Here is a 24,863-nt window from a genome sequence, read left to right on the forward strand (position 1 = left end):
ATGACAAATTGCTGAATGATGTTGTTACACATGTTCAGTTGGAAGGTTGTAATGTGGTCTCTGATGTTACCCAGATGGATGGGCGAACAGTGGCCACACTCCAAAAAATCTCTGATCATGGAGAAATGAATAAAGTCTCTCGCGCAGAAATGGGTAAAAAGGAGGGAAAAATGTCTTTCCATTTACCAATGTGCTTAGCCAAAAGTGAAAAAGGCCTGAGAAAGGTGAGCCCTGAAATCAGTAAGAATACACACTTCTTATGTGTATTGGAGGAAGTTGAGGACAGATATTATGCACCCATCACTGTAGAAGAAAAATGCCACACATTTGCTATGATTGACACTGGCGCACAGGCCACAATTATGTCCAAGGAGCTGGTAAAGAGTATCAATGAAGGAAGACCCCACAGAGTCAGATCACAGTGATGGAAAATCAAGGTCCAGTGCATAACTTTAATGGGGAGGAGGTGCCCATCATAGGTGTAACTGAGGTCGACATAAAAATAGGAAAGTTCAGAATGAAACAAGAGGTATTGATCACATCTATTTGTGAAATTCCATTTCTGATGGGGACGGATTGCCTGAAAAGATTGTCTCCTCTCATAGATGGGGTGAATGGAGTGCTGTGGTCATTAACCAAAAAAACATTGAGGCCTAAGAAACTAAAATCACAAAACAACAACATAAATGAATGTCACACCGTTGCCAAAACAAATGATGCTGTGGAGGTATATCTCCAGAATAGTTGCATACCTAGTGTCACTGTTATATTAATGTGTCAAGACAAAATGCAGAGCGACAATGAAGGACTACCTGTACAAATCTACTTGGACCCAAGGAAAAATTGACAGACTGCCATAGATGAGCACACATTACGTTTTTATTTAAAAGAGAAAACAATCAAACAGAATATTGCTCCTAAAACAGATTCAGAAAAACACATTACCACTCTTGCTGAAATACACATGGAAGATGAGCAACCATGGGTTCATGTTGTTATAAATGACTGTTTTAAAACAATAAAAGCCACTTTAGCGCTTGAACAGGAGAGGAGCTTCATTAATGAGAAATTATTGCAAAAAATGATGGAGATGGAGGAGATCCCGAAATTTAGAATTAAGAACCAATATGTCTCTGGTTTGGACAGTCCAGACTTTGAAAACCGAATTGCAGGCAGATGCATGCTGAAAATTAACATTGGACAAAAAACAATTCACCATAATGTGTGGATAGTGAGTGGAGCACAAAATGACTTTTACATGGGCAACGACATCATGCATAGGATGTGCATGGTGTTAGATTTCCTTAATCAAAAGATATGGTCACGCCTAGGTGGGCCTGCACCTGAATTTGAAGACAAAAGAAGAGCTTTTCATTGCGCGCAGCTGGTCCCATATGCAGTTGAATTACAGATGAGGAAGGATACTATTATTCCTGCATTCACCAAACAGGTTGCAATAACACTGAAGTGCAGAAATGGACAGCAGATGAAAGATTCTGATTCATTTGTGTGCCTGAATGAATCCATAAAACAGCAGGGCCTGGATTATGAATACATTCCATTGGTTGATATTGGTGAAGGGTCTGTAAAAATTATGGTAAATAATAAAGGTTATTACGCTGTCGACTGGTTAAAATGCACCAGTCTGCTGGAAGGACCTTTGTGGATATCTCACTAATTTGCTTTAAGTAAATGTTCAACATTTTCCAAGAATTCTTCAAAAATAATAATAAGTTCAATTAGTTGTAACCAAAAAATCTTTTATTTAGAAATCTGCATTTGTCTGAGGCCTTTAGCAAGCATCATATTGTCCAATGCATTTCGGTCTGTGCTAGACCTTCATCAGGGACTATTAGTGATCAAAAGATAAAAAATAAAAAATAAAGATCATGTTATCTAATATGTTAATAACAGCATACATTTTCATTTAATCCAATACAAAATTTTACATTGTACTTAAAGTTTGCTCCAAAATGTACCTGTATTAAACGATGCTTCTAATCTTAGGCCTGTTTGTATTCAATTCCTTATTGGAGAATTATCCAACTCTGCTTCACTCAAACATGCTTGTTTATATTTTGTTATATGCCCTTTGTACAGCTTGCTTCTGTTCTTGATAATCTAAATGATAACCAATGTATACTTTACATTTCAGCAAATATCTAGTCACAAATGGTTCTATCAACCAGAGTTTCACTTGCTCTCAAAAACAGTCTTACCTGTAGTAAACAGATGTGGAAGCAGCCGGGCACCTTGCTCGCGTGAAAACGCGTTGCTGGTTGCTCGGGCTGCTTTTATAGTGCAGAAAATGGCGCCGGCGCGCAACGTGATGACGTCATCAACGTGATGACGTCATCGCGTGCCAGCAGCCATTTTGAAATGTTGGGAAAAAAATAAAAAAAAATTAAAAAAAAATAAAAACTATAATTGGATGTCAACTGTTCCTTTGTGTGTACCAATGTACATATACAAACTTATAATGTGTTAAACTTCTGGGGTATTAGATCTTTTTTAGTTTCACACATAATTGGTTTCTTAGAGTATTAACTCTATATTCCTGAACAAAGTAAAAACAAACTACAATTCACATGTTCCATTTTATGGTATAATTGCCACACATACATTGTTATATTATTAGTTATTTTCTCATATGAATTATTGCTGTTGTAATTCCACATGAAGTTCTGTATATGTTGTTTCAGGTACATGTAACGCGACTATCAACACTTTAACTTACTTAATATGAACACCCAATGAAACGAACCAATTATTTACTGATATGCTCCAGGTTGCTATATACTTCAACTTTGTACACATATTTTTGGACATTAAATAATTAACAGCATACTCACATTCATGTGTTGGTACCTAATTTCAACGTAATTTCATTTCATTAAATTTACTTTAAAGAAAACATGCAAAGTTACATTCCTCATTGAGGCCATCCGGATGCATAGAGTTGAGTTTTTCAATCCAGTAGGTTTCCTTCTGATTTAGAAGTCTGTTAATGTCAACTCTCTGTCCTTGAGTAACTTCCAATACATCCAAGATTTGAAATTTAATTTGCGCTATTTGATGATTAGCTTCTCTAAAATGTCTTGCTACTGGAGATTTGATGTTTCCTGTACGAATATTTGAACAATGTTCGTTCCATCTTGTTTTCGCTTTACGGGCGGTTTGTCCCACGTAGTACTTGCCACATGGGCACTTTATACTGTATATAACATTCATAGTGTCACATGTTGCGAATTTCGTCAAGTAGATTTTGCAACCTGTGTTTGGGTGAAACACAACGTCCCCTTTCTGAACCATGTTACAATTTGAGCAGTTCAAACATGGAAATGTTCCCTTTCTTGTTGTTCTTATTTTTTGTGTTTGAATGTCACTCCTTATCAACATATCTTTAATATTCCTGCTTCTGGTGTAGGCAAACATTGGAGGAGTGGTATAGAGGTGTCCCAGTATTCTGTCCTCTGATAGAAAATGCCAATGTTTCAAAACAATTTTCTTAACTTTATTACTCTCTGTAGAATATTTAGTCACATAGATGAATGGTGTTTCTTTAACTGACGTAGATTTGGTTAATACTTCTTGTCTATCCATGGTTATCACTTTGGAAATAGAATCATTGATCTCTTGTATAGGATAACCTCTTTGTAAAAATCTCTTTGCCATATCTTGTATTTGCTTACCACATTCCACTTCATATTGCACTATTTTCTTAACCCTTAACATCTGGCTGTAAGGGAGACTTCTAAGAGTATTTTATAAATTATAAATTATCCTATAATTGACTTGTTAAATGAAAATGAAACAGAAAATATTCTCTTTTTAACCTGTGTTTAATTTCAGAAAAAAAAAATGTTTTATTTTTGGCAAAAGGGTGGTTAGTATTGTGCTATATACTTAATCTGTTTCTTTTCTATTTTGGTTTAGAACATTAACTATTTATACCGGAGGTCACGGGAGACGATGGAATATGGAGTCCCCTGGATGAAGACCAAAAGATGCCTGCCTCCGGGTGGAGGTGAAGACAAAATAGCCAGAATGCCAAAGAAAAGATGACTTCTATAGAGAAGGATCCAAGAGTACCAAGATGAAAGATTACCCGAATGAACCAAAAGAGGCAGACAAGAGTCCTGACATATGGAGTTCCACGTATTTATTATTTTAATTAATTGTTTTAATCTGTTATGTTAATTAGTTGTTTTATTTTATTATTTTCAATTGACTTCAAGTATACAATTGAAATACTGGACTGGACACTTCCATTGGGAAGGCAAATGTAGAACATTTTATAAGAATTGATAAATTCAGTTGAATTTTAATATATTGATTGAACAGCGACTTTCAATTTTCATCTTCACGACAAGGATGTTGATTGTATTGGATTGTTACATTTTTGAAAGAAGGAAAGGAACAAGTTGGATTTTTTCCAATTGTGGCTCAGATTAGCCAAATTAATAAAAAAAAGGATGGTATATGTAGGAGTGTTTAGCGTGTTTTGGGAGCACAGAGTACAGCACCACTGCACAGGATCAATGTATAGCATGTTTTTTTTTTTTTGAAGTGCAGCGCGACTGCATGGGTTTGGTGCATTGACATAATGTGGTACAGCAAGACATGTGTTATTGAGCATTTTTATGCGACGCCACTGCATGGGTTTGGTGCATTGCTATGATGCAGTTGTTTCAAGCTATGTGTTGCCAGTGTAACATGGACATATAAGTAAGGGCAGGTTATTCAGTCAAAAACGATTTTTACATATAAAATGCAAATACATTTTTCACAGTTAAAAGCACACATCTGTACCTTCAAAATGCACACCATTTCTCACCTGAAATGCCTATGTTGTAAGAGACACATTTGGTAATTAACAAACTAATCTCACTAACAAGACTAATCATTATAACTCATTAATAAAAGAATGTGCCTTCACTGCAAAAAGAGGCAGACTCTGAAAATCAGTTTTAAACACACATTCAAGTTTTTTTTTTCTTTGCCTTTCTGTGCTCTGTCCACAGTAACTGCAGGAAGCAAAGACTTCGAATAAGCAGGAAATCATCTTGTTACAGTTGCAACTGTACAAGAAGAGCCATTGTTAAAAGTATGAGGATAGAACATGATTGATTCTGATTGGAGCACATCACATCAAGCATCATGTTAGAGGCTGTGACTATTGTTTTGATGCAGAATCTGGGGGAAGAAGGGCAGAGACATCTTGACACAGCTCGAGGAAGGTCGGGGTAGACAGCTGGGGATGCCTGATTCCTAAAGCAGATTCAACTTGGTTGCAGAGACTGGCTTTTCCAGTCAACAAGTCCCAGTTCGAGTGACAGCAGATGCTTGTCCTTGCTGGGTGAACCCCTCCAGAAGGCGAACAGCCAAAGAAGTTACATGCTGAATAAGCCTGGTAATTACCTCTCTGAGGTGTGGGGGCTGAGTGTGTATGAGAATATTCAGTCAGTGTAGGAAAGGAGATTCCTGTGCTTTACTCACGTGTTTAATGTTGCAAATTGAGTTCTTGTCTCCGCCACTCTCTTTTCAGTGTATTACAGATAATGCTGTTACTCTGCTATTTCATTTATTTCTGTAAAGAGTGAGATCGTGTTTAAATTCAACTTTTATAATACACAAAAATATCTGAAAGCAGACGGGTGGTGTGTTTTATATTTACCAATATGGTGCTGATGATGTGGGGAGATGTTTAGACAGTGCAATTGTCATTTTCAAGGTAGCTAAACATAAGATTTGGCTGCAGCTGTGTGCACAATGTAATTCAGTATGAGCAATTATAACTAACTGTGTGTGTTGTAGTCTGCCGGAGGTCTATGAGTCGGCAGAAAGGGATGCCCGGGACATAGTTCACTACCGTATATAAGATAGTGAAAAATACCACATGATAGCTCGCTGCCGTATATAAGACAGAGAGAAATTGCCCATGGTGGCAGACTAAAAATGAAAATGTGGTGTTCCTGAAATGCAAGCCTGAGGTCTCTCTAATGATTACATGAAAAATCTAAACAAAAATAAGGGGTTCTGGATATTGGGGCCACAAATAAAACAAAGGAATTATGCTCACCAAAATACCACCAATCATGCATACCAACCACGCATACCAACCACGTATGTCTGGGTGCTGAAATAATGCATGTCCCCTGTATTATTGTTGTACATGGCCCAATCTGAATACAAGGAGTGATTGTTGCTAAATTATTTTTCAGCGGTAAAAAAATACCGTCAGGCCCCAAATCTCCACAAAATACCCAACAGCACGCGCACACTGTGCGCCAGCCGCATGCGCCACTTGTGCGCTGAATTCTATGAATTACCCCCTTAAGATATTCTGTGCTTCCTTAGAAAGCACACCAATCAGAATGCTTTTCAAAATGTTAGCATAGGTGAGGTCTGCAGTTCCCTGTATTGGAAATGTTGCCAGAGATTTACATTTCCTTTGTTGCCAAGTGTCGTACGGCGTAGTTTGTGTCCTAAGATTTTAAAAATAGGTTCACCTTTCACTTGTGTTAATTGAAGATAATCTCCGAAAACAATAACGTGTTTTCATCCAAAGAGTTCCTTGTAGTCGGTTTTGAAGACCTCTTGCAATTTTGAGGTGAAACAAAGCCAACATTAGGTTAGAGACCATGCTCACCTCATCTATTATGAGCATATTCATTTTTTTCAAAACTATGCGTAGCTCCATAGCAGCTTCTGCAGAAAGTTTGTAGCAGTCTAATGTGTTTTGGTGCTCTACTTGAAGGAGTAGCAATCAGTGTAAAGTAAAACCACCTATGTTGTAGGCAGATAAACATGTGGGGGCAGTTACAACAGCTGAAAGCTTGTTGTTTGTCAATTATTGGAGGAATTTGCTGATGATTTTTATTAAGAATGTTTTGCCTCAACCAGCTTGACCACTTACATACAGGAGTACAGGTTTATATACACATTTTAGCTGCACACCATGTACAATTTCATTTGTTACTTCTAGAAAAATGCTACGCTGCTCATTGTTCAGTTGTGATTTCAGTAGAGCAAAGTATTCTTCACATTGCTCATACTGACACAAGTTGTTTTCTATTTCAGTCATGGCTAATTCTGCCTAATTTGCTATGGGTTGCTGTCCAAGTGGTTCTTGGCTGCCTGTAAGAGAAGGTTGACTGCTCTCAGGAGTGTCTACATGTAGTTGTGGGTGATGTTCTTCTTCTTGTTGGCGTTCATTGTCCAACATTTTTTGTACTGTTTAAAGTTTATATCTGTTGTAGTGCTTTCACTTGCATTGAAAGCATCTTCATAGGAGGTATGGGTGTTCATTACATCTTCTTCTTTTCTCCATGGTTTAAAAAGCTGCAGTAGGGACATGTAGTAAAGTTCTCTATGTTGAGGAGTTTTTAATGATAGCTTCAAATGATTAATAAGGCTGCATTTGGTAATTTTAACTAGGCACCCCTCACAACTTTTGACTATGTATTTACGTTTTTTTCTCATCTGGTTTAATATTATTTTTGTATGAGAAGTTTTGGGCTGTGTGGCATAGACACATGGTTTCCAAAATAGTACTCCTGTTTGGGTAGTATTTATCCAATAAATTCTTTTTCAAATTGTCCAGGCTTTTGGGATTGTTTTTGGCTCTTGGTTCTATGTCTTGGTACGATTTGAGTACTCTTTTTCTGGATGCGGTGGTACCAAGGCTTAGCAAGATTATGTTTTCAGATTTCCCAAACAAGGCTGTGCCGGTTAAACAGTCTTTCGCTTCATAGCAGCCACATTCTCGATGGGAGAGCATTTTTCTGCCAAAGCTGTATAATTTTTGTGACAGTGTTTTGTCAGATGATATGCCAACCCAGAGGTTTTTCAGCTCTGTTTCTCAGCTTTGGTTAAGTAGGCTGTAACATATCTTGCTACTGCAGTGAAATTGGCTGCAATGTACTGCACATCTTTGTTTGCATTCCAAGGGCGGGTCAATGATTGCACTCTACTTGATGCTTTGGTTCTTTTTAAGCAATATGTGTTCTTATGCGATTTGCCATTCACACTGTGTCTAACAGAAGACATGAAGCTGTTTACTTGTCTTTTTGCTGAAACTGGTGTAGGGAAACCAAATCAGAATTTGTATTATTTCCCTTTGTTTTTATATTTGCGCCGACAATACTTGTCACACTTGTGTCTTTGACACAGCAAAATGTGTGCATGTAGGTCACTATGTGCACTTTCTGAAGGGATTTTGCAAGTTACATATTTGTGAATGAAATGCAAAACAGTGGTGTCACTGCCCTGACCAAATTTAGTAGCATCTTTAATCCACAAAAGCATGTGGATGTGTGGTGCTCCTCTGGCTTGGTATTCTTTTCTCCAAAAGAAGTGTTCCACTTCTCTGAGAAGAGGCATTGTTTCATTACAGATGAAGTGCAGCATGGCAATGAAGCGACGATGGAAGTACTACGACATATTTACAGGGTCAAGATAGAAGAGCTTGCCTGGTGTTTTCATGTCTATACCTGTTTTGTTTTAATTTGCTATGCGTGGGAAATCGAGCAAGTCTTCCCATCAATACTCTGCACAACTTAAAGTGAGAAACCATTATGGTGGGCCAAGATTACGTAGAATACACTGCACATCTGCTTGCTATTGGAACCAGTATTCTTTCGTCCCAACCATGTTTGCCAAGAGATTTGTAATACTTGACTGTAAAACTTCATCTTTCTCTTGCACCTTTTGAAGTAGCTGCGTAGCAGACACGTTTAGAAGATTGTGACCTGTTTTCAATGTGTGTGCAACTCTGTAACGTAGAGTTGCTAGTTCACTTTCAAAGAGGAGGCTCAGGTGGAATATGTATTCAACGTTTTGTCAGAATCTGGGGTCTTCAGAATACATTTGGTAAAGAGTGGTATTCTGATGCTGTTATTTGTGAGCATCTTTCATCGTACCTTCCACCTTTTCCAGTAGGGAAGAGTAGAGGAAAGGCTTGTGCTGCTACACTTTTTCACAATATGCTGATTGGAGATCCTTTGGCTTGTCGCATTTGATATGTTTCTAGTGCATTGTCTATGAAGTCTTTGGAGTGCAGTGGGTGAATTGTATACTGGTCTAACATATTGAAGACTTTAGTAGGATCTAGAAATTCAAATTGGCCAGTTAATGGATTCCTGAATTATTTTGGTGGTTTCTCTCAACTTTCCTTCAATGTGTATTTCTTTGTTGTATTCACTGTTCTCTTTAAAATATTGCATTGCTTCTCTAACTTTGTTTAAGTCTGCTAGTTGCTGTCAATTTTTTTTGTCTTTTGTAGATACATTCACTAGGATAATCAAAGATTGATCTATTGACCGTTGCACTCCCAGAGTGTCTATATTTTCTTTAGGATCTAATGGGAAATAAACTATTTTGCCACAAATGTCTTTCAGTAATTCAGAAGGAGGCAACTTGGCTATTTTCGGTTGAAGGCGTATTATCGCTTGAAATGGGTGCACTGTTTAGATTTCAATGCTCTCATACAAATTAAGCTGTTGGAGTGGTTTTGGCAGTGGGAATATTTCCAAGTTTTAAGTGATAGCCTGTGAAGGCATTTGATTATTGTCAAGTTTTCCAGTGCAGTATGTGCAAAGTATTGAGGGGTTAGTAATTTTCTTTTATTAGATAGAGAGCTGATTGGAACCATTGGAATTCCTCATTGTCTTTTATATTTTACATTATATCTACAATTTTGGTGCTCTTTTTTATAAAAAGTTCTGCGGCAACACACACATATTTGGTTTGGTACGACAGCAGATGTGCCTTTAAACGTTGCTATTTCTTTTTTGGACGTGTGTAATAGAAGGTTTGCATCTGCAAGGTTGCTCTTCAGTTCCAAATTTGCTTTGGATGGGGTCTATTTCTTCAAGCAGTTCTGTGGCTGTTCCATGTAGGAGAATGTCATTTAAATGTCCCAGTGCTAAAGGAGGACTTCTTGCATAGTACAGTCTCTGAACAAGATTTTGTACAGTACAATGGTGTGTTGGTAACATTTTGATGTGGTGGAAAGTGCTTTTGGAAGCAGGTCCGGAAATGCGGCCTAATGAATGTCCTCATAGTCCTGTGTATTTATGCACTGGACTGGAGTCCATAGTTTCGTAATATTTTAATTTTTAATTTGCCTTTGGCTTCCACATACTGATTGAGGATCTGCTGCAAAGATTTGAAGGATTGTTTTCGTACATTACACATTGACTTCCACGGCCATTTGTAGACAGGACAGATTGGTGCGGTCGAATGGAGAGTTCATTGTAAGTTTGTTGGGGATATTCTTGCAATCAGTGTTTCTTCTCCCATAATGGTACTGTCTACCTTGTCATGCCTTTTCATACTCTCGCCCACTTCTATGTATGACAATTGCGTTAGTTTGCACTTGTTTGTATGCCTCTTCATTGAAATTTGCCCCATGTGCTGGTGGTGTGAATCCACTCAACTATATAGATATTGCATCTGTTGTGAAGTACTTTTTGTAGTTTACTAATTAATCTTGTTAGTGGTTTCATTCTGTTTAAAATGAATATAAATAATTTACTTTTGAGGAGCATTGCACTGTCTGTGAGAGCTTCCTAGATCAGTTTTCTGCTGTAAGTTTTAAGGGTGGAGCGTGATTTCTCCCGTTTTTATAAGGTTCTGAAGGAGTCTATGATGGAAACGTATTTGTAAAATTAAAGTTTTGAAATGCTTACTTGTGGCTATGTTATGGTTGGTAGATACAGTGTTAGCACTACTGGTATTTGCATTCTTCTTCCTGCTACCTGGTTCTGTTTTGCTTAGTGACTGTATTAGGTGTTTTGTTTGATCTTTTTGTACAATGTCTGCTAGAGGTGGATGGCTATTTTACATGGGTTGAGTTTTATCTGCTCTATTTCTGTGTTGTTTTATACAGAGTTGTTTTTTGGTAGGCATTGTCTTGTGTCTGTTGGAGAAAAAAGGAAAGTGTGGGTGTGGGTGTGGTAGTTGTGCAATGTATTTGTTGTGTACTGTGCATGAGTGTCTGAATATGAGGGTAGGAATACATAGAAAATACATAGAGGAGTGTGATTGTGCAAAGGGCTGTTACCTTTGGTTGGGAAGGTTGTACTGCATTGTGAGTGTGTTCCTGTGGGAAATGTTTGCTTCAGTGTGCATGACAGTGTAATGTGCTTGAAGAAGTAAAGACATTCCAATGTTTTATAGAACTAGTGGGTGTTAACATACTGGTGTTCTGATGAAAATACAAACAGTGGACCTGGCAAGGTGCAATGAGTAAGGGTGAATTGAGTGCTGTGGTCTTGAATAACATTTGCTAGGCTACAATACAACAATACTGCACTGTCTGAGTAATAGGCAGAACCCTACAACAGTACTGAACTTACTTTTCTGGATGTTAAGAGTATGCTTATTCTGGGTTTTATCCTCCAGCAGAGACGTCAGTGGCTTTTTAGCAGGAGGTTCTTCACTGCAATTGCAAAAGAAGAACATTAGTGGGTATGTGCGTTAATGGCACAGTAATAGCAGTTGGAGATCACAATTGTTTTAGATTGTAGGATTTGTGGGCAGGAGGAGTTAGTGTGCGTGTTAAATTGTACAGCACTGCATACGAGTGGGGACTTGGGAGTATTAGCATTGTCGGTATGGCGGCCAGTTCCGCAGTGATAACAGAGCCCTATGGGGCTGCAGTTTTTGAAGTGTGTGAGATGTTTTTGCACTGTTTGTTTTGGAAATGGATTAGTGGAAGTCATAGTAGAGTGAGAAAAAGGGCAGAAAGATGTACAGATTTCAACGGAGAATGTTGCTGTGTGTGGAATTTTAAGCTTGCTACATGAGTGCAGACATTCTTTTCAGTAGTTGCATTTATGTATCCAAATTTTGTCAATTTTGCAATGCATGTACTTGTCATGCTTTCCTAATATACATGCAGTTTCCCTTTTTGTGTGCATTCTCGGCATTTGACATAGGATCTGGCACTTGCATGTGCTGTGCAAATGTTCCCAATGTGGCAGTTGTTCTGAAATTGAAATATGTGGCAGCTGTTATGCTAGTGGGCAGTACAAAAAACTGTGAAAGTAAACAGCATTGTAAGTAAGTGTCCGTTGATGTGAGGAGATGGTACAAATGACAGTATGATTATTGAGTAGGTTATGCAGGGCAATTGGCACACACCCTGTTCATATCCATGCAATCTATGTACTTGCTATACTTTGGTAACATACATGCAGTTTTCATTTTCTGTGTGCATTACAAAACATGCATACCTGTAGTTTGTGTTGATGGATGTAAATGTGGATGAATCTGGAAGTAGAAATCTTGCACAGTTTTACAGTACCTTTGAATGCAGGTCCTTGGGAATCATAGGAGACCTGTGCTTAGAGTGTTGAATAGTACATCTGCAGTGTTGTACTGAGTTGGTAGAGTTAGATGTAGAGATCCTAGATGTGATTGGTAGATGGTTGTGAGACTGCTTAGCAGTAGCCAATGAGAGAGTGTGCAAAGAGTGAAGTGGAAAGTGAAGAAGGGCTGCCCCTGTGTTACTGGGTCCATGGACACTGCTGTAGTTTACGGATCACACCTGCTACATTCGGGGCTTCTCAGCATGCCTGGCATGGAAATGGGAGTGTACTGTGGGTATTAGCCAATCAGATGTTAAGGGTGTGCTTTACAGGAAGGGAAGGTAATACTTTTTTCCATTGATGTGTTGGTTGTGTAGTGAAGATGGCTGGAGTTATTGTATGGATACTAGGAGATTCCTGTGTTCATGATCTGGAGAGGTATGCAAAGGCAAGAGGCGTTTCTGCAGATCTTGGTTTTCCAGGCCTAGAAGCTTTATGGTGCACTGTGTCTGGCTGCAATTTGCAGGCACTGCTTACTCTTTGTAGAAACATGGCTACTTTTGGTAGTCCTGATGTTTTGGTGGTGCACTGTGGAGGAGAGCATTTGGGGTACATCAGTGCCCCAAGTTTGATTCCTGTATTGAAGTTGTTGGTGGAGGAACTAATGTTGCTTTTGCCAAGTGCAAAGGTGCTTTTTTCTGAAATACTACCAAGAGCACAATGGAATAACCGCATTGTCTTCTATCCCCAGCAAAATGTTGGAGGGTGCATAGGTAATAGAGTCATGGGTATAGGGATGCAGCATGCTGAGATGTCTGTTTTCTCTCCCCTAGTGTGCACTATTTTACCGCAGATGGCGTTTTGTTGTCTATTCTTGGAAACACTTGTTTCTTTTCAGAATTTAAGGGATGCTTTGCAGAGGTTGATGTAAGGCAGTAAGGAGGAAAATAAGAGAACCCCCCTCCAGGAAAATACAAAATAAAAGGTGTTTGGTTACAAGCACCTTAAAAAAAGGTGCTTTTCAGAGTCACCACTAAAGAGGAAACCTCCTACCCTGGATAACATTTCTTTCCCCTCCCACATTATTTGCACAATATATCCACGGACACCGCAGTAGTTTGTGGATTGCACGTGTCACACCCAGGGCTTTTGAGGATGGCAAGCATAGAAATGAGACTGTGTACCCCAGGCGATTGTTTAGTAAGGTTTCCTGTGTGTGGTGTGCAAGGAAAGACTGTGGCAGAAGGTCTATTTGCTGAGAGGAGTGCAGATAGTTATGGCTTTGGCTGTGTCTTTCAGAAGGCAGAGTGTGTGGATTTTGGGGGACTTGCAGATACATTGGTTGCAGGTGTACACAGAGCACTGTGGACTCCCTCATGTGGATGTGCACTGGTATTGAGTGTGTGGGATGAAGTGGCTGGATACGCTTCCCTTTGTGCCACTTTGGTGACTCAGCATCATCCAGCCATTATTATTATTCATTGTGGAGGGAACAGTTTAGGCCATGTTACTGGAATCTCTCTGCAGTTTGCGATGAAGGAGGCAATTGGGAAAGTGATGGACATGTTTCCAAACCCTCGCGTCATTTTTTCACGCATTGCCCAGAGACAGATGTGGCTGCGCTCTTTATCATCTGGGCTGCATATGGAGAAAGCTAGGCTCAATGTCAACAAGACTGCTTGCACATTTTTGTGAGATGTTGGTATGTCCTCCTTCCATAATGAAAACATTACATTTCGTAGCACCAACATTTTCCGGAGAGATGGCATCCATCTAACTGATGCTGGCAATCATCATTTTTGGCAGAATATATAAAATGCTATACAGCTATTCTTGCAAGCATAGGAAGCATGTGTGCAGTAGGTGTTGGCCATTTCAAAACTTCCAAGAACAATAAAATTCCCCCACAAAGGCTCTTTTCAGAGCCACAACTTTGTCCCGGAAAAGAATGCAATGGTTTATATGCTGCCACCCCCTGCATGCTTTGGAAGTCTGTGGACTACCACACTGTCTGCGAACCTCTCAGACTGCGCAGGGCCTGCATAATTTCATTGGCACTTCTATTTTTAAACTGTGAAAGGTGGCTCTGAAAATAGCCTTTATTTTGTTGATTTTTTGTGTTTTGTGAATTTTTATAACATTTTTAAACATTACACACAAGGGAGGGAAGGATAGGGAGGGTAGGGCAGGGTAGGGGCACCAACCACAGGTAGGGGGCTGTGTTTCTCATGCTCCTTGATTATCGCTTCGAAAACACTTTAAAATTGCTTCCCTCTGCAGAATGATGTGTTTTAGTATATACAGAGGACTGCTGTCTTAAAAAAATATGAATCAACAGCATCTTTTATTGCTTGCAAGGTAGCTGGTGGGATTTTGGGTCCCACAGAAGTAGGCTGTGTGGTTACAGAATTGGTTGAGGAAGATGAGGTGGAGAAAGATAGCCTCCTACTTGCTAAGAAAGGAACAACCTTTCTGAGAGCATTGTGGTCATTGGATTTGGCGTGGCAGCACATGGAGGTGGTCTCGTATGAGTACTGTCTGGGGAGTCTGCAACTAAGTACAAAGTTACACACTTTGGCACCTTTAGCCTTTGGTACATTCCCAACAGTGGTAAAGAACTGCCACACCCATGATTCTCTCTGGGTGTTAGAGGTTGGCACTTCCTCTACCTCATCTTCTTGGCCCTCTTCATTGTCTTTGGAAGTACTGCGCTTTTTTTTTAGAAGGTCCTCCAGCTGGTGGTGGTGGCTCTAGGGGAGGAGGAATGGCAAAGGTGATGCCATTTTTAAGATAAATAGCAGTATGCACTGTGTTCATGGATAATGAGTAAGAATAGGTATAGGAGTTGTGCAAGGGAAAGGCCTAGATCAGTAGAAAATGCAGTTCCGAACTGTCCGCGAAGCACTGATCTGATCGCGAAGTGCAGACATGTTCTCTGACATGTCATCATGCCATGCACCAGCGTATGGTCACATGGCACTGTCCGGAATGTCCATGATGAAGTCTGATGTACGTGGACGTCTACGCATGCAAAATCTGTTGAAAAAGTTGCAAAAAGTGCATAGAAGTGTTAAAAATGATGATAGAAGGTGGGAAATGCATGGTTTTAAGATGGCACTTTGCAAATTGCACACAAATGTTGCTATTTTGGTAAGTATGATATTAGTAAGTTGTAGGAAAATAGTATGCACTGGTAAAAACCCATGAAATTCACTGAAAAACTTTGTTAAAGGGACGTTATGGTTAAGTTGCACTAATAAAAACCTATCAAATTCATTGAAAAAACTTTGTTAAAGTGACATTATGGTAACAAGTAAAACTGAAGTTCTCAGAAATTCGCCAGTTATGATAAGCTAAGCAACCATAACTCGCGCCACCACCGTGCACTGCTAAGACTAACACCCAGGACATCAATAACATGTGAAATTAATTTTGATGAACAGTCCCTACAAGGGGTTGTGTTTATAATGTTGGTAACAAGATGTCAGGGGTGATCGGGAGACCTATCATGAACTAATTAATGTATTAAAAAATGTACTCATCTAAACAACATTGTATTGGAGTGTTGTTCTTAATACAGGAACCTAATCATATATAAATATAGGCTGTGGCTGCAGCATGCACCATAGAAGTACAATATTTATAATCTTGTAATTTTGGAAAGCACAATAATGAATGCTACCTTATGCAAGTTTTGAGTAATGTTAAACTTGTAATAACTAGCTAACAATTCAAGACTTACTACACTTGTGCTAGTAAATATGAAGAACCACAGTGCATAGAAATCAGAGGCACATACAGGGAAACCAAAGTAAGGAAGAAAGAAACAGCATCATCAGAATGTAGATTCATGTATACAAATGAATTGTTTGTTTGAGCCCTGCTTATTTCCACATGTATGTGCAACATTAGCTGAGACTAAACACTAAGGATTGTACTTTAAGAAAATATGTTAAGGTTAACGTCTAGATATGTAGCACCTTTTGAATTTTTATATTCTGACTGTCAGTGAACAAAACCACCTGGCCTATATATGTCAGTGAAAAAAAACAAGTGGCCCGATATGTGATGTCATCAGTGATGTCATCAATGACATTTGTGATGTCATCTTTGATGTCCTGGGTGTTAGTCTTAGCAGTGCACGGTGCTGGTGCAAGTTATGGTTGCTTAGCTTACCATAACTGGCGAATTTCTGAGGTTTTTTGGTTTCACTTGTATCCATAATGTCCCTTTAACAATGTTTTTTCAATGCAATGAATTTCATAGGTTTTTATTAGTGCAACTTAACAATAATGTCCCTTTAACAAAATTTTTTTCATTGAATATATATATATATATACATATATATATATATATATATATATATATATATATATATATATATATATATATATATATATATATATATATTCAGTGAAAAAACTTTGCCTAACACCCAGGACATCAAAGATAACATCACAAATGTCATTGATGACATCACATGTCTCGCTTCCCTTTTTTTCCTTTACTGACATATCTAGGCCACATGGTTTTCTTCAGAAACAGTCAGGAATTAAAATTGGAAAAGGTAGTATATTTGTAGACTAACCATTCATTTAAATACAATATATTCTAAAATGGAATATACCAAGAGAAGATAAATAGGCTTCCAACATAATTACCTCACAGACACTCCACAACTAAGACCAAGACCAGACCTACAGAGTACTCAGAACATATCTTACCGGAAATAGTAAGTGTACACCATTTTATCTTTATATACTTTCTGTATTAGATTAAAAATAAAAATATTATATATTTTTTTTCTCACAGAAATGTCTAGTACTCTGGAATGGCGAGAGGAGCACTTCCCACATGACGAAATGTCATAAAATAGTGAAGCTAATGGTACACACTTTACAATATAAACCATTTACTTGTTATTATTTTATATATATTTAACATATATATTTCTTTTTGTACAGAGCATACCAAAAGAGAAAATATGTCTGAAGAAATTGTTATGGAAAACACTCTTGACAGCTTAAAAGGATTTATTATTGAGCAATTTTAATAATTTGAAAACTTTTGTTGAGACTCATTTTAAAACAAAAACCTCATGCCATTGTCCCACATGTACTTGTCCCCCCTCACCATATCCCAGTCAATTATCCCCAAACCCTCTCCATAATCCAAAACGTTTTGATGAGACTTCCATCCCTTCTTCACCTGATACCAATCATGTTGAAACCCCTAATTCTCCTGTTTTTGTTTCTGTTTCTGCCTCACCTTCTCTGTCATAAATTATTAATATATGTGAAATAAAGTTACATTTTTATATTGTGTTGTAATTACTTCCCATTTTTTATTTTTCAAAAACAATGTAGATGTCCGCGGACAGTGCGGGTGTTCTGAAATGTTCGTAAATAAACGAAAATGGAGGTGTCCTGAAGAACACTATACCTGTCCGTATTGTTCGCTAGCAAGTTGAAACTGTTATAAGAACACAAGCGGTTTCCTGAAATGTTCGTAATTAAACGAAAATGGAGGTGTCCTAAAGAACACTATACCTGTCCGTACTGTTTGCTAGCAAGTTCAAACTGTTCTAAGAACCCAATTGGTGTCCTGAAATGTTCGTAATTAAACGAAAATGGAGGTGTCCTAAAGAACACTATACCTGTCCGTACTGTTCGCTAGCAAGTTGAAACTGTTCTAGGAACACAAGCGGTGTCCTGAAATGTTCGTAATTAAACGAAAATGGAGGTGTCCTAAAGAACACTATACCTGTCCATACTGTTTGCTAAAAAGTTCAAACTGTTCTAATAACCCAATTGGTGTCCTGAAATGTTCGTATTTAAACGAAAATGGAGGTGTCCTAATGAACACTATACCTGTCCGTACTGTTCGCTAGCAAGTTCAAACTGTTCTAAGAACCCAATTGGTGTCCTGAAATGTTCGTAATTAAAGGAAAATGGAGGTGTCCTAAAGAACACTATACCTGTCCGTACTGTTCGCTAGCAAGTTGAAACTGTTCTAAGAACACAAGCGGTGCCCTGAAATGTTCGTAATTAAACGAAAATGGAGGTGTCCTAAAGAACACTATACCTGTCCATACTGTTCGCTAGCAAGTTCAAACTGTTCTAAGAACACAATTGATGTCCTGAAAAGTTCATAATCAAACGAAAGTGGAAGTGTCCTAAAGAACACTATATCTGTCCGTAGTGTTCGCTAGCAAGTTTAAACTGTTCTAGAACATACGTGATGTCCAGAAATGTTCGTTTGATGTGTGACACACTTTAAATTAATTCAGGACCCGAACACTGTCCATAGAACATCAACGCGCATGCGCAAACCAATGTCCGTGCATTTGGTGTCCTGCGGACAGGAGCTTCCTTCGCGGACCTGTCGCGAAGGGATCATGTGACCGCGCCCATGCTGATCGCGTGTTCTGAATGCGGACATTGTTCATGTCCCCGAGCAATTTAAAAGTACATTTTTAAGTAATCCACAATATTTTTCCATAAAAACTCATCATGGCTGAAGTCCCACATAGTAATCCTGATTTTCTACATATCTTTTGAAACTTTTTGAACCCTTTTTTGTGTTCGATCTCTCTGCGGACAGCGCGCATGTCCGCGAACTGCGTATAAGCACCCCTATAAAAGACCACGCCCTAGAGCTTATTCTCATTGTGTTTCTGGCTATTCTTCAGAGCACAGCTATTTCTCCAGCAACTTGCTGATTACACCATCTAGATGGCATCCCTGGCTGCAGAACTGCCAACTGGTGCTGCACCTGCTTCAGCACCACCCCCACCCCCTCCGCCACCACCACCTTCCCAAGGGCCTGAAGAGGGGAACAGGAGTGAGTATGTAGAGGAGGAAGAAGAGGATGACGAGAATGAGGCAGAGGAAATCCCTACTACCCGCACTAGATGTGAGTCTTGGGTGTGGCGGTTATTTTCCATTAATGGGAATGGTCTTAAGGCTCGTGCGAACCGTGTTATCTGCAATGAGGGCAAAATGATACTCAGTCGCGGGAAGCACAGTTCGTACAGCTTTGGGACCACGGCCATGAAGCGACACCTGAGGTCATTTCACTCTGGGGCTATTCGCCAGGTTGTACCTTGCGAAGAACGTAGTAGGTTGATTTCCTCTACTTCATCCTCCGTTTCTGATCCTGTCACCACAAGGACCACCTCTGTGGGACAGCGTCTTCCTCAAGCTGCCTCGCAAACATTAACATTACCATTGCATTTTTCTCTGGGAGGAAGTGGTGGCTCTGAAAAGAGCCTTTGGGAGGTGTTTGTATGTCAGAAATTATAAATACTTAACACCTACTTCAAAATGGATGCTGTATTTCTAAAAAAAAGGTCACAATGCATTGTGTACATTTCTCAGAAAAATCTGATTGCCAGCATAAGTAAGATGGACTCCATCTCTGCGAAAAATGTATGTACTACGAAACATAATACTTCATTGTGAAAAGAGGACATGCCAAAATCTCTTAGAAATGCACAAACAGCCTTATTAACATTGCGCCTTGCTTTTTCCATTTGTCGACCAAATGAAGAACGAAGCCACATTTGTCTCTGCGCAATCCGTGAAAATATTACTTGAGAATTAGGAAACATGTCCATGACTTTCCCAAGTCCTTCTTTCATAGCAAATTGCAAAGAAATTCCAGACACATGTCCTAAACTGTTCCCTCCACAATAAATTACAATTATGTCTGGATGTTGCTTTGTTTCCAAAGTAGCACAGGGAGGTAGCAAGTCCATCCACTTCATTCCACGTACTCCATGCCAGTGTACTTCCACATGTGGAAATCCAAGATCTACAGCTACTCCACAGCTTTCTGCATGCACCTTCAACCAATGTATTCACGAATATCCCAAATTTCAAACAATCTGTTCTCTGAAACACACAGCCATAGCTATCTGTTGTTCTCTCAGCAAAAAGAGTATCTGAGAAACTCTCACCTGGCACAACACACCCACTAAACTTTCCTGACCAATCCCTTTCACTGCTCATTCTCATTTGCATGACTTCTGAACCCAAAAATCCCTGGATGTAACTCCCGATGTCCATGAACTACCGCCATGTCCGCGGACATATCGTAACATGAACAGCCCTTCTACCATTTCCACTTCACTCTCTGTGCCATTCCCTCATTGGATGTAGCTAAGAAATCACATGACAATGCACCAATCACATTCAAGACCTCCACATCTAACTGCATCATCATAGATCAGCACTGCACATGTACTGTGAATCTCTCTGAGTACAAGTGTCATATCATTGGCAAGCACCATCTACAAGAAATACTGTACAAGTCTCCAAGATTTCTACTTGCAGCTCCATGCATATCCATATGCATGAACACAAACTACAGGTATGCATATTTTCTGTAACAATACATTTTGATTTGTTACTTCCATGTGTGGTATTCGCTCATTGGTTTACTGCTGTCACAATGTGGGTTTACACAATCACTGGCACCCAGTGTGTGTGTGTGACGGACATGTGTTGATGTGCATAGTTGACTTTTGGTTTGTGACAAGAAATAGGCCTTTCAGTGTGGGGTGGATGGGAAACTTGATTGTGTCTCAAGACTGGGGTGGCGTGCATTGGGATTTTGGTGGACATGAGGCCCATAAATGTGCATCTTTATGACATGTTGGGTGGGGACATGAGTCAGGGCCTGCTGGTAGGTGCCCGTCAATGCAGGGTGGGTGGGGGTGCAAAGGGACATGTGTCGGGGCCTGCTGGCAGGTGCCCGTCAATGCTGGGTGGGTGGGGGTGCAGGGTACATGAGTCGGGGCCTGCTGGCAGGTGCCCGTCAATGCAGGGTCGGTGGGGGTGCAGGTGGACATGAGTCGGGGCCTGCTGGCAGGTGCCCGTCAATGCTGGGGGGGTTGGAGTGCAGGGGGACATGAGTTGGGACCTGCTGGCAGGTGCCCGTCAATGCTGGGGGGGTGGGGGTGCAGGGGGACATGAGTTGGTGCCTGCTGGCAGGTGCCCATCAATGCAGGGGAGTGGGGGTATAGGGGGACATGTGTCAGGGCCTGCTGGTAGGTGTCCGTCAATTCTGGGTAGGTGGGGGTGCAGGGGGACATGAGTTGGGGCCTGCTGGCAGGTGCCCGTCAATGCTGGGTGGGTGCGGGTGCAGGGGGACATGTGTCAGAGCCTGCTGGCAGGTGCCCGTCAATGCAGGGTGGGTGGGGGTGCAGTGGGACATGTGTCGGGGCCTGCTGGCAGGTGCCCGTCAATGCTGGGTGGGTGGGAGTGCAGGGGGGCATGTGTCGGGGCCCGCTGGCAGGTGCCCATCAATGTTGGGGGGGTGGGTGTGCAGCGGAACATGATTCGGTGCTCACTGGTGCATGTTGACATGTGGGCTGACTCGGGGGCAGGGCCAGGGTGGATGGGCTGCCTACGGGACATGACCAGGGGTGCAGGGTAGTCCCCTGTGGTGTGGGCTGGCTGCAGGGGCTGGGGAGGGGGTACAGGGCACACCTGGGAGGACACACACTGCAAAATCACGTTTGGAACTGCCCGCGCACCCCTCAGAATACAGGTACCCCGCTCGCACAGGGCCTATCGTGTGTGATTCTCCACGCGCACCCCCGAAATTCCTGTACCCCACTCGCACAGGCAGTTTCTCGTGTGATTCTCCCGCGCACCCCTCAGAATACACAGACCCCCTTGCACAAGGCCTGTCGCGTGTGATTCTCCACGCGCACCCCCGAAATACACATACCCCGCTCGCACGGAGCCTATCGCGTGTGATTCTACACGCGCAGCCTCAAAATACACGTACCCGCTCGCACAAGGCCTGTCGTGTGTGATTCTCCACGCGCACCCCCGAAATACACGTACCCCGCTCGCACAAGGCCTATCGCGTGTGATTCTCCCCGCGCACCCCCGAAATACACGTACCCACTCGCACAAGGCCTGTCGCGTGTGATTCTCCACGCGCACCCCCGAAATACACGTACCCCGCTCGCACAAGGCCTATCGCATGTGATTCTCCAAGCGCACCCCCGAAATACACGTACCCCGCTCACACAGGGCCTATCGTGTGTGATTCTCCACATGCACCCCCGAAATACACGTACCTGCTCGCACAAGGCCTGTCCCGTGTGATTCTCCACATGCACCCTCGAAATACATGTACCCCGCTCGCACAGGGGCTATCGCGTGTGATTCTCCATGCGCTCCACCGAAATACACGTATCCGCTCGCGCAAGGCCTGTCACGTGTGATTCTCCACGTGCACCTCCGAAATACACATACCCCGCTCGTACAGGGCCTATCGTGTGTGATTCACCATGCGCCCCCCCTGAAATACTCGTGCCCCGCTCGCACAGGCAGTTTTGCATGTGATTCTCCCCGCGCACCCCTCAGACTACACGTACCCGCTTGCACAAGGCCTGTTGTGTGTGATTCTCCACACGCACCCCCAAAAAACACGTACCCCGCTCGCACAGGGCCTATCGTGTGTGATTCTCCACGCGCACCCCCGAAATACAAGTACCCGCTCACACAAGGCCTGTCACGTGTGATTCTCCATGCGCACCCCCGAAATACACGTAACCCGCTCACACAAGGCCTATCGCATGTGATTCTCCATGCGCACCCCCGAAATACACATTGCCCGCTCGCACAGGGCCTATCGTGTGTGATTCTCCACGCACACCTCCGAAATACACATAACCGCTCGCACAAGGCCTGTCGCTTTTGATTCTCCATGCACACCCCCGAAATACACGTACCCCGCTCGCACAAGGCCCATTGCATGTGATTCTCCATGCGCACCCCCGAAATACACATACCCCGCTCACACAGGGCCTATCGCATTTGATTCTCCACGCACACCCTTGAAATACACGTACCCGCTTGCACAAGGCCAGTCACGTGTGATTCTCCATGCGCACCCCCGAAATACACGTACCCTGCTTGCACAGGGCCTATCACATGTGATTCTCCACGCGCACCCCCGAAATACACGTACCCACTCGCACAAGGCCTATCGCGTGTGATTCTCCATGCGCACCCCCGAAAAACACGTACCCCGCTTGCACAAGGCCTATTGCGCGTGATTCTCTACGCGCACCCCCGAAATACACGTACCCCGCTCGCACAAGGCCTATCGCATGTGATTCTCCACACGCACCCCCGAAATACACATACCCCACTCGCACAAGGCCTGTCACGTGTGATTCTCCACGCGCACCCGCTGCGAGCGGGGTTCGTGTATTCGGAGGAGTGCACGGGGAGTTTTACAGATGTTTTTGTGGTAGGGGCTGTATGCTGGTCCACTGGCCTGTGTGCCATGTACGGGATTTGTGTGCTGTTCACGGCACACAGGGCGGGTTTGGGAGCGTAACTGGTGCTGCTGCAGGTTCGCTGCGCCACTCTGCGCCACGGTTCGTTATGGATGTTAGAATCCATGAATACGCTGTGCGCGGAAATGGATTTTGGCGCACGTGGCTGGCGCAGACTGCCGCAAGTGCATACTGTGCGTCAGCTACGTGCGCCACTTGTGCTCTGATTTCTATGAATTACCCCCTGAGAGTTGTACGCAGTCTGCAATACTTTTTTAAACTATATAAATATCCATTCTAAATTATAAAAATGATATCTACATTGCCATTTGATAACTTCTTTCATAATATGGTGTGCATCCTTTTTTGTCCATCTACACACCTAAGAAGCTGAAGACAATCTTCTTAAACCTCACATACAACATTCACACTTTTATGACCGGATAAATTGACACCTTTTCTGAAAACCTCACACTGCATACAGAAGTTATTTATACATTTAACAAACTAACCCTTTCAATAAAGCATTTGAATGTTTTATTTCTTTTAGAATACTTTTTAAAAACATTGTGTGTATATTTATTTTCACCACCTATACACATAATAAGTACACACAGCATACCTATATTTCTCCCTAAAACTCTTATCAGTAATTACATTTCATTTATTTTTTAAACTTTGTACTATATGGTTTTTGTTTCTACAACCTACTGTTTACTTGTTTCATATGCAAATAGTCATACCTTTCTACACTCCCTTACACTCACAAAAATGTACATGGAACGATGTATGTAACATAGATGTTTTAGGGAACACTTGTACATTTTAAAATATACAGTGTTTTACACAATAAAAGAGAAGTAGAATATTGCAGAATACTGTTTTATCTTTTAGTTCATATATTCTTCAGAATGTTATTCTACATTTAATTGGTACTACTTTTAAAGAACATCCTAGTAACAATCCATCTTCAACTTTACATAAAACCCTCATTACTCAATTCTTGCATTTCAAACTTTTATTTTGCATGTTTATATTCACAAAGCATGTTACACACATATTTAGAAACTTTGATTCTAACAAAATGAAGTAAGCATTCTTTAAACCCTTTGGCAATCTAACTTGATGTGTGACTATAGAATCATTACAAACAAGCCAATCTTCTTCTGTACGCACCCATGTCATGAAATGTCCACATTCAATGGATGCCCCTTTATGAAAAATAATGGCACACATATTAA

The sequence above is a fragment of the Ambystoma mexicanum genome, chromosome 11, assembly GCF_040938575.1.
Source record: "Ambystoma mexicanum isolate Mex_15411 chromosome 11, UKY_AmexF1_1, whole genome shotgun sequence".
NCBI lineage: Eukaryota > Metazoa > Chordata > Amphibia > Caudata > Ambystomatidae > Ambystoma > Ambystoma mexicanum.